The sequence below is a fragment of the Chenopodium album genome, chromosome 19, assembly GCF_948465745.1.
Source record: "Chenopodium album chromosome 19, dcCheAlbu1.1, whole genome shotgun sequence".
Lineage (NCBI taxonomy): Eukaryota > Viridiplantae > Streptophyta > Magnoliopsida > Caryophyllales > Amaranthaceae > Chenopodium > Chenopodium album.
The window spans coordinates 9,424,551-9,436,141 of record NC_137852.1 but is presented as its reverse complement, the minus strand read 5'-3'; positions in this window follow the sequence as shown (position 1 = coordinate 9,436,141).

Below are 11,591 nucleotides of genomic sequence, written 5' to 3'. Positions count from 1 at the left end.
GAAACCACCAGCCGCGTCGCACCACCACCCCCTACCCACCGGAACCCTTCCCCTCCCTTTCCCGCAACCGCCTCGCCCCCAACACTTATTAAAATACGAAAAGAGTATAAAGTTTCATAATATAATTTTAAAAATAATTTTCATTAATATTTAATTATATAAAAATAATTTTCATTAATATTTAATTATATAAAAATAAAGTCAAACCAGTGCATTAATATCTGTGTAATGCTTGACTGTGTCATGTATTATAGGACAGCAATTTTTTTTTTTTTTTTTTTTTTGAGTAACCGTAAATTTCTAATTTGTAATACTAGTAGTCTTGTACCAATAAAGTGTTGGTTCACTAGTTCTTACCTTAGATCCTAGAAGTTTGAAGTTCGAATCTTACCAAGTGATGGTACTTGGAGTCTTGGAGGTACGGGTAGGGATTCCCTTACCCTCCCATCTACAGCTCTACCCTCAATTCTCAAGTGTCTACCCAGCAAATATTGGACAAAAAAATTCGGGAGGTCGGGTTAAGAGACTGATCAAGGTCTTTTTTCTTACCAATTTTTTTTTATTTATTTTTTTTTTTTAAAAAAAAAGGTTTGAAATTAGATCTGACCACACCCAATCTGATCCAATCACTCGAATTGACATCTCTAATTGGAATTAGTGATTGGTTTGTTTAAAGGTAGAGACCTTATTGCTTACATTTCCCAAACTTGGAACTCCAATTTTAGAAACATCTTCCTCCTCTCTATATATCTCTCGTTCAACTTATGATTTTATATATTTTGTGAATAATGTTAATTCTCTCTTTTTTTTTTTTTTTTGTAAAGAGAAATGTTAATTCTCTCTTAATCCTTGCTAATTATTCTTGCATGAATATTTAATCTATCTCTATTTTACTACTTCACTCAACTTTTAAATTTCAAGATAACTTGAGATTTTATTGTTTAGATGTGCTACACCATGGTGTTTGAGTAGTCTTTTAGCTAGGGCTTGTGAAAACATAACCAAGTGGTTGATCATTTTGGATATTTTTATCATTCTATGTTCGATCTATATAGGTTGCAGTTGTTTACTCTTGAGTAGAATGATTACAGTGCATTTTGGTGACCAACTTTATGCTCATGTGTCGTCATTTCAATAATCTTGCATCGAAAGGTGGGGTTTGGTAGTGAGTATATATTCTCTATGTGCAATTCGACTATATTCACTTCATGATTTTGGACTTGTGGTTGACTGGTTTCAATGAATAGAATGCTTTATTTAGTATGATAATTAGGTGAGAAATATAGTTATTTGTACTTCATGTTATATTGGATCGAATGATAAATTTCAGCTAGAAATCCACTTCTTTTCATTGAGGCTTTGTTTCCTATCGTGTTAGTTGTTTGGTTTAAGAAATGCTTAGTGTAGTGACTTTGAAAGAAGGCGACATGCATTGAGTTCCCATTTTATTGCCCAAGTGTGCTCATGTTCTTTCCAAATTGGTGATTTGAATTCATTGGTTTGGTTGTTATTGAATCCCGTCTCTTCCCGACAATATCATCTCCCTTAGTGCATGCAATTTAATCGCAAAGTACTTCACTAATTAACAACCAATCTTGTGACCGAATTAGCTGATAGTCGTTTGGCATGTTCGGTGTTCATCTAATTAAATTAGTCATTTCTTGGTGGATACAATCCTCTACTTGCCCTAAATTTGTTTTACGTTAGTTTAGGTTATAAATACAGTTTGGTTTAGGTGTTTCATTTGATGACCTGAAGTATCCTTTTGTTGCTTACCCTTTAATCATTAAAAATGTCTCAGTTTGAGTGCCAAAAAATACTTATTAATAGTGCATGTTGTAACCTAATCAACAGTTGGTGGTGTATGTTCTAGTGACTATTAAAGTTTGGGGGTGTTGGCCTGAGTGCACCCAACCTATATAGTTTAGTATGTTGAGACCAATTTGCCAAAATTAAATAGTGAATCTCAATTTCATCTCGACTAACGATTTCAATTAAATAACAATTATCTTTTTCTAGTGCCACTTCATCATTTCATGACATGGTAACATTTAGTATATTAGATCATCTGATTTGATTTGAATTTTTTCTGATCTGATTTGATATAGTCTGATTTTCAAAGTTGACTAAATATTAGCCTTAGTTATAAACTAATATTAATTAAATTTCATAGATGATCAAATCAAATCATGAAACATGGCATAATTAACCCAAGCAATTGGTTAACCCCAAAACGAACGGGTCATTACTCATTTTTGGAATATCCTCTATAAAAGTCTACTTATTTTTAGTTTAACAAAAGATTGCTTATTTTAATGGAAAATTTGTCAAAAAAAACACCACCTTTGGGCGGTCTTCCAATAATAGCACCACCTTTTGATTATTCCAGAATAACACCACCTTTCACATGTATTTGCCAAAAATGAAACAAAACTGGTTGGTAACATGTAAAACAGGTTACCTGTAACACGCGTCACAATGTCATTGGCCATTTTTTTTTTAAAAAAAACTAATTAATTAAAAACACAAAGTTAAAATTAAAAAAAAAAACCACCTAGCCCCCCTGGCCAGCCCCTTCCCCCTCCCCATCCTCGCCGCCGATCGACCTCCCCAGCCTTCCCCCTCCCCTAACGACACCGCTCCACCCATTCCCCCGTCCTTAAACAACCCGCCACCGCTTTCCCGTTGTCGTTTCTGGCCCCCTTCTCTTTTTCGTTACCATTTTCGGCCTCTTCCCCTTCCCTTATATATCCATTTCTGGTGCCCCATTCCTTTCCCCATTTTTGATGCCCCTGCCCATCCCTTCTCCATTTTCGATACCCCCTCCCTTTCCCTTCCCAATTTCCAACCCCTACCACCTATCTCCTTCCTCGAAACCAAACCTAGTCAAAAATATTGGTTGTGTAAAGTGGAAGGGCTCGAAATTGGGGACGATGAAGGGAGGGGGAATTGAATCTGCTACGGGGAGGAGAGGTGGGGGCTGAAATCGGGAAAGGGGAAGGGAGGAGCCCGAAATTAAGGTGGTGGTTGGTCTTGGTGGGGGTGGTGGATGTCGGTGGGAAGAGGAGCTGGGAGAGTGGGAAAGGGTTTAATTTTTAAAAAAATTTTTTTTTGTTTTTTTTTAGATTTTTCAAAATTAAAAATAAAAATAAATAAATTAACCAATCAAACTAGAACACGTGTCCCAGGGTTACCTGTAAAACAAGTTACCGGTTTTTTGTTCCATTTTTGGCAAATACATGTGAAAGGTGATGTTATTCTGGAATATTCAAAAGGTGGTGCTATTACTGGAAGACCGCCCAAAGGTGGTGTTATTTTTGACAAATTTTCCTATTTTAATTAAGCTAATTGTGCAATTAAAGATTTGTTTATTCTTGACAATTTTTTAAATCTTACTATTTTAATACAATATCTATATTGATTTATGACAAAATTCTTAGGATATCATACTTAGAAGGCAAGAAATAACCAATTTCTAATGTCTTTAAGTGCATGATGATTTATGTCCTAAAGTGTTTGATACGAATCTACAATTACCAAAAAAAATTTGTGTATATTATTTTATGATACAAATCAAAGAGATTTGTATGATTTATTAGACAATAATGTGATTAATCAATAATTAAAACTTAATAATAACGGTTGGAGGGCCGGGTCAATACTAATTTTATAGTCAAAATATTCATTATGAAAATAAAAGAGAGGTGGATGAAATTGGAACCATGATTTTTTGCCACGTTAATTCTTGATGTCATGTTAAAGGATCAATCCATGATTGCGTTATTAATACATTATATATACTACATCGAAATGACAAATTTATATATGTCTCGCTCGGTCACTCTAGCAAAATCACTAACAATTTCCCCTTCTTTATTCCAATACTAAAATCTCTTTTGATCATTCACTAATATCATTCTTGATAGATCATATTGAAAATGGGATCCCATGTATTCTTGTTCTCCGTCGTTTTCAATTTACAAAATTCATTATTTTCACTTGTGAGTACACCGATTCACAAAGGCCATTTTCAAAAGAAAACAAAATTTAAGGCTTATTCTATTAAGCCTTACAACATCAAATCAGTGAATTACCTGCATGTAAGTATAATTTCTATATTTTCTTTGAAAGTAAACTTGGATGATCCAAAATTATATTAAATTAACCAGTTAGAATTTACTTTGAAAAATCAATCATACTACGTTTATTGATCATATTCTCGTAATAATCTCATCAACTGCTTTTTCATTAATATTTATTTTAGCCCCATAATTTGTTTGCATTGGTTTATTATGATTTATTTGAAAAGTTAAATTTATGCAAGAAGATGGTCAAATTTTGACATAATTTTGTTCAAATAATTTTTATTTTTTTTTAATTTAGACCTTTTTAGAAAAAAGTTTTATATTATTTGATTTTAACAATACTAATGATTTCTTATTAATTCATTTAAATGAACAGATAAACCAATATGGTCTTCATCTCTGGACTATACGCGAGCGAGGTTGGTTGACAGTAGTTGCTGCCACTAGTGGTAGAAGATGAGGACAAGGCCAAGGGGGACAACTGCCCCCCCACCCCCATCCACTCAACACTTTTTAAGAAAAAAATAATTATAAGCAAATAGTGTGCAATATAATCATATAACTAATATATAAAGCTAAACTTTTGGGCAGGCGACGAGACAGCGACACTTGGACGTTCTAACTTTTCGTCAAGTGTCATGCCACGTAGGATAGAGTTATATAGAATTCAATTTGTAGGATAAAAAAAGTTAATTTAGAATTTTATTTTCAATCAAATTTGGGATAGAATTTTATGATAAAACTGTTAATTTACAGTTTTATTTTCTATAAAGTACTAATATTTCATATGTAGAAATTGAATTATATTTTTATTCAAAAAATAATTAGATTTTAACTCTCATAAATTATCATATAAATTTGTTTTTTGTATCATAATTTTTTTATTTTGGAGCCAAGGAATCAATTCAAAATGTACCACATCCATTGTTTATACCTGTCAATCGGGTCGGGTCATGAGTCATTTTGAACAAGGTCATTATTTCAGGTTACGAGCCAAGAAATGTTTTTCACCAATATTATTATTATTATTGGTCATTACATGCCTACTATACTGTTTAAATCGTGACAAAAACACATCGATTCCTAACTAATTTTGTATCAATATGTTTTAAAATTTGACATAAATAATAAAAATTTATTTTAAAATTTAATAAACAACCCGGGTATCGCACGGGTACAAAACTAGTTAATAATAAAGAAAAAGAGGTGGTCTTGAGGTTAAAGTGTTTACCATTGTTCTTTAAGATTTGGGGTTCAATTCCTTTAACTAACTTGGGAAGAATGTTAGGAGATTTTGATCAAATACATTGCGATAATTGTTTAATAAACATAGAATTATGAGTTTATGACTTATGGTAGTATGTATTTGATCCTAGCTAGGTTGTCTTGATTCATTGTAAACATACTACATCCGCTTCTCATTACGTGCAACAAATCAATAATTTTCTACATGTCACAAATAATATTAATTTATTGCACATAATAAAAGACCCAAGTAATATATATTTTTTGGGCTTTTGGCACTACATTAATTACTTGGCTCAGTACGTAAGTAACGTAACTAGTATTTGTATTTGTATTCACTTTTTTTCTTATTTTTTATTTTATTTATTTTATTTTTTATTTTGAAACAAAGCAAGAATATAATATATATATATATAAAGGGGAGTTTTTTCCCGAGTTTTTAGAAAGCCACGTAGGATCTAATTTTCTTAGTGCTCCATGTAGGATTATAAATCTTAGTAATAGCCAATTAAATAAGAGATTATTAATTTCTTTTAGAATTAAATAATTCAAATGCCACGTAAGCAAAATTGGCGAATGAGATTTTTAAGTTTAAAATAATATTAAATATTATCTTTTAATATTAGGAATTTTATCTAAATATATAACAAATTTTAGCTCATAGATACAAAAAATAAATAAAAAAATAAATAAAAAAATAAAAAATAAATTAAATTAAACAAACCGTGCATCGCACGGGCTTCATCTAGTAGCCTTATATTGACAACTAGATGAAGCCCGTGCAATGCACGGTTTGTTTGAATTTTTGTAAATAATTTTTTTTAATATATGTGCTAAAATTGGTTATATATTTAGATAAAATTCCTAATACCAAAAGATAACATTTTATATTTAATTACTTTAAATTTAAAAATCTCATTCGCCAATTTTGCTTACGTGGCATTTAAATTATTTGATTTTAAAAGATTTTATCTCTTATTTAATTGGCTAGTACTAAAATTTATAATCTTACATGGCGCACTAAGAAAATTAGATTCTACGTGCCTCTCTAAAAACTCGAGAAAAAACTCCCCTTTATATATAATATATTAGATTTATCCATCAATACATAAGGAGAGACCTCACAAGGACTATGGTTCTCCCAAACTTTTTCAATACCAAAAGGCACATATGAGCTAAATTATGAGCCACCAAATTACCATCTCGCTTAACATGACACCAAGAAACTGAATTAAGTAAAGTGCTAGAGTACAAAATATCATGACATTTTTAACTTTTAAATTTCATGATAACTTGAGATTTTGTTGTTAAGATGTGCTACACCATGGTGTTTGAGTATTCTTTTAGCTAGGGTTTGGGTGAAAACATAACCAAGTATGTAGTGGCTGATCATTTTGGATATTTCTATCATTCCATGTTCGATCTACATAGGTTATTGTTTTTTACTCTGGATGAGTAGATTGATTGCAGTGCATTTTGGTGACCAACTTTATGCTCATGTGTCATCATTACAATAATCTTGCATCGAAAGGTGGGGTTTGGTAGTGAGTATATATTCTCTATGTGCAATTCGACCATATTCACTTCATGATTGTGGTTGACTTGTTTCAGTGAATAGGATGCTTAATTTAGTGTGATAAGAAATACAGTTAGTTGTACTTCATGTTGTATTGGATCGAAAGATAAATTTCAGCTAGAAATCCACTTCTTTTCATTGAGGCTTTGTTTCCTATCGTGTTAGTTATTTGGTTTGAGAAATGCTTACTGCAGTGGCTTTGAAAGAAGGCGACATGCATTGAGTTCCCATTTTATTGCCCAAATGTGCTCATGTTCTTTTCCAAATTGTTGATTCGAATTCATTGGTTTGGTTGTTATTGAATCCCGTCTTTCCCCTACAATATGATCTCCCTTAGTTTAATTAAATCGCAAAGTACTTCACTAATAAAAAAAACCAATCTTGTGACGAGTTAGCTTATGGTCATTTGGCATGTTCGGTGTTCATCTTATTAAAATAGTCATTCTTGGTGGATACGATCCTCTACTTGCCCTAAAATTGTTTCATGTTAGTTTAGGTTATAAATAATGCTTGGTTTAGGTGTTTCATTTGATGACCTGAAGTATCCCTTTGTCACTTACCCTTTAATCATTAGAAATTTCTCAGTTTGAGTGCCAAAAAAATACTTATTAATAGTGAATGTTGCAACCTAATTGATAGTTAAAGTTTAAGGGTGTTGGAGTGGGTGCACCCAACCTATATAGTTTTAGGATGTTGAAACCAATTTGCCAAATTAAATAGGGAAATCTCAATTCCATCTCTACTAATGATATCAGTTAAATAACAATTACCTTTTTCCAATGACACTTCATTTTCATTTCATGACATGGTAACATTTAGACTATGAGATCATCTAACTTGATTTGAATTTTTTGATCTGATTTGATCTAGTCTGTTTTTCAAAGTTGACTAAATGTTAGCCTTAGTTAGAAACTAATACATAAGTTACAGATAACATTATCAAAATGAAATTACATTAAATTCATATTAGGAAAATTTGCCAATTACTACCGCGTATTAATATTATTTTGAAAATTACTTTCGCGAATTAAAAATCTTGTGAATTACTACCGTAAAAAATTTTAAAATTTTAATTTTACTACCAGACTCCACTTTAGACCGCTTATGACGTCATTTGTTTCCCTTAACCCATGTTTAACCCTTAGTTAAGCATTTGACGACCCAAAAATAAAAAATCCCCTTAACCATACCCATGGTTAAAACCCCTCTTTCCTTTCTTTTTCTCTCATCGATCTTCATCCTTCACCATTGTTAATATCCTTCCAAGATTCCTGCTCCAAAATTGACACTAATTCCTCCCATATATCCTCCAATTGGTCTAGATTTATGTATAATTCGCCTCTAATAAATTCATTTTCAAAATCTAGGGTTTTTGAATTGTAGGCTTTTGCAATTTAGGGTCTACGGATTATGATTTTTGTTGATTAACATAATGCTTTTGTATTAATCTTTGAATTAAGCTGTCAGCTAAGCATAATATTTGATAAGCTTTGAAATTTTCTTAAAAAAATCTTATAGGAAGATGCCTTTATTTAGGGGGACAAGTTCAATAGGTTAAAAATGCAAGTGTAGGTTGAAGGCTTTAATTATGAAGTATTATTGGACCAAAGAGATCGAATTTAGGAAGAAGATTAGGAGGGTCATCAAAGTGTATAGCGTTCTTTAATGGAGGTTGAAGGTTAAAGGGACAAATTGAAGCTATGAGAGAAAAATGTGGGTTGGGTAAATTGGGTAACCTTGGGTTAGGAGGGATTTTATTTTTCTTCTTTTTTTAGTCGTTTAATTTCTTAACCAGGGTTAAACGTGGGTTAAGGGAGAAAGGTGACGTCATAATTAACCTAAAGTGGAGTATGTTGTGATAACAAATTTTTAAAATTTTTTTGCGGTAGTAATTTACAAGATTTTTTAATTCGCGGTAGTAATTGACATTATAATGTCTCTTTAATACGTGGTAATAATTAATACGTGGTAGTAATTGCCAATTTTCCTTCATAATAAAATCATATTTCAAATATATATGAAGTACTTATAACATTTTTTACTAATATGAAATTAAACTTTTTAATATAATGAAAGTTAAACACAAATAAAAGAGACTCTCTTTATTAATAAGTGTATAATTCTATTCACTTGATTTTTCATTTACATAAACTTACCATATCTTATCAAAATTTATATAAATGTATTAGATCACACCCTATTATGACTTATTTTAATTGTAGTTTGGACATGAATTACCCTTATCAGTATTTAGTATAGTGTTTCTGATCTTATTTGAACTTTACTAGTCTGAACTTATTAACACTTATTAGACCTAAATTAAGTGTCTGTTTTGTTCACCTTATTTTCATTTATTACAAGTTTAATATGTTCAAAAGATAAGTTCAATTTACGAAAAAATAAGGGTAATTTAAGTTCAAATTACAACTTTCTTAAAAAAAAAAAAATTCAAATTAAAACTAAAATAAGTTTTAATAAGATTAAGTTTAGATATGTTCAGGTCATGTTTTGTTCACCTTATTTTCAGTTATCTCAGGTTTAATAAGGGCCTGTTCACATTTACTGAACTGAGCTGCACTGAACTGAACTGATTGGAGCTGAACTGAACTGATTGGAGCTGAACTGAAATGAGCTGAAATGAATATTTTATGAGAGAGGAAAATTAGTAGCTGAACTGAACTGAACTGATTGGAGCTGAACTGAACTGATTGGAGCTGAACTGAACTGAACTAAATTGAGCTGAAATGAATATTTTATGAGAGAGGAAAATTAGTAGCTGAACTGAACTGAACTGATTAGAGCTGAAATGAACTGAACTAAACTGAACTGATTGGAGCTGAACTGAACTGAACTGAAATTAAGTATAAGTGAACAGGCCCTAAGTTCAGTTAAGGGTGCGTTCTATTCGCCTAGCTGATTTTCACTTATCTGGACTATTTAACTAAACTTATTAAAACTTATTTTAGTTGTAATGTGAACTTAGGTAACCCTTATCATAACTTATTTTTCTTGAATTGAACTTATCTGAACTTATTTTTCTTGAACCGAACTTATCTTAACTTAACTGAACTTATCTGACTTGAAATAAGTGAAAATAAGATGAACAAAACATACCCTAAGTTAAGATAAGTTCAATTCAAGAAAAATAAGTTTAGTCTAGGGAAAAAAAAAGTTTTGATAGGGGTTATCAAGTTCTAATCAACTAATAAAGCTCGAATAAGTTCAAAACATTTAAGTTCAGATAAATGAAAATCAGATAAATAGAACATACCCGTCCTGAGATGATATTAGATAAGTTCAAAACGAAAAAAAAATCAATGAATTGAACACATCTTAAGGCTATTTTCTATTAGCAACAAATTTCAATAAATATTTAAATTTTATTTATTATTTTTGTAAGACTAATATTAATTTTAAGGAAAATGCTATACATAGCCCTTAGGGCTACATATAAGCATTAAATTTACACTTGAAAATTGTAAAAAGTTAAGAAATCATCAAAATATAAACACTAATTACATTGATTTACGCGTGTTTTTGTCATGAATTCCTAATTTTATATAATTTCCAAGAATGTATTTAATGCTTATATATAGCCCTTAGGGCTACATATAACATTACCCATAATAATTCTATACTCTATATATTCAAGTTACCTTTGCTGGATTTAAGTACAAGTTTAATTTGATGCAAATTGAAATGATTGTAGCTTTGCTTCCTATAACTTTTTAAATCTCTAATTATGTTTCACTCTTTTCCTTAAAAAAAAAAGAAAAAAAAAGAAAAAAAAAGAAATTTCATTGTTTCTAGATTTATTTTTTTATTTAAATCTATTTTTTTAATATAATAATAATTTTCAAAATTCCCCCTTTATTTTAATTAAAAAATCAAACTCCTGTCACTCTGCCACCACTACCATAATTAGTTACTCCGTATCAAAAACATATCTTTTCATTTCATTTTTTTTGAAAGAAAACATATCCTTTCATTTTCCTTTTTTGATTAAGATAATTATATTACATCCACATTTTCCCTTTCCCCAATCCAATTACCTACCCTTCCTTTATAACCGCCGCAATAATCTCCTTCATTCCCTACATTTACCGAAACATTCTCCCACATTTTTCTCTATTAAATCATGCCCTCAAGTTCAAACCAATCTACTACTACTCCCTCTTCTCCTACTCTCGCTTCCGAAGTTACTGTCGCTTTTCAAAACCCCACAAAACCAAGCGCCGAAAACACCCCTAACCCTATTCCCCCTCCTCCTCCTCCCCCACCTTCCAACGCTTGCGCCACGTGCAGATTCCAACGCCGAAAATGCGCCGAAGACTGCCTTTTAGCGCCATACTTTCCTGCTCACAAACACCAGCAAATTATCAACGCTTACAAACTTTTCGGCGTAAATAATATCGTCAAAGCTTTGAATTCTGTCGCTCCTTGGTTACGTGATGACGCTATGACTGCCCTAAAGTATACTGCTGATGCTCGTGCTAAAGACCCTGTTGGTGGTTGCGTTCGTATTATCACGTCTTTATACGAACGTATCGCGTTCTATAATGACCAACTTGAGGAGGTTCGTGCTCAGATTGCTGCGGTTAAAGCCATTGCTGTTATGAACGATGAGTTGATTCCTGAGGAGTTACCACTCGTTCATATTAGGTTTGTTTTATATGTTTTCGTAT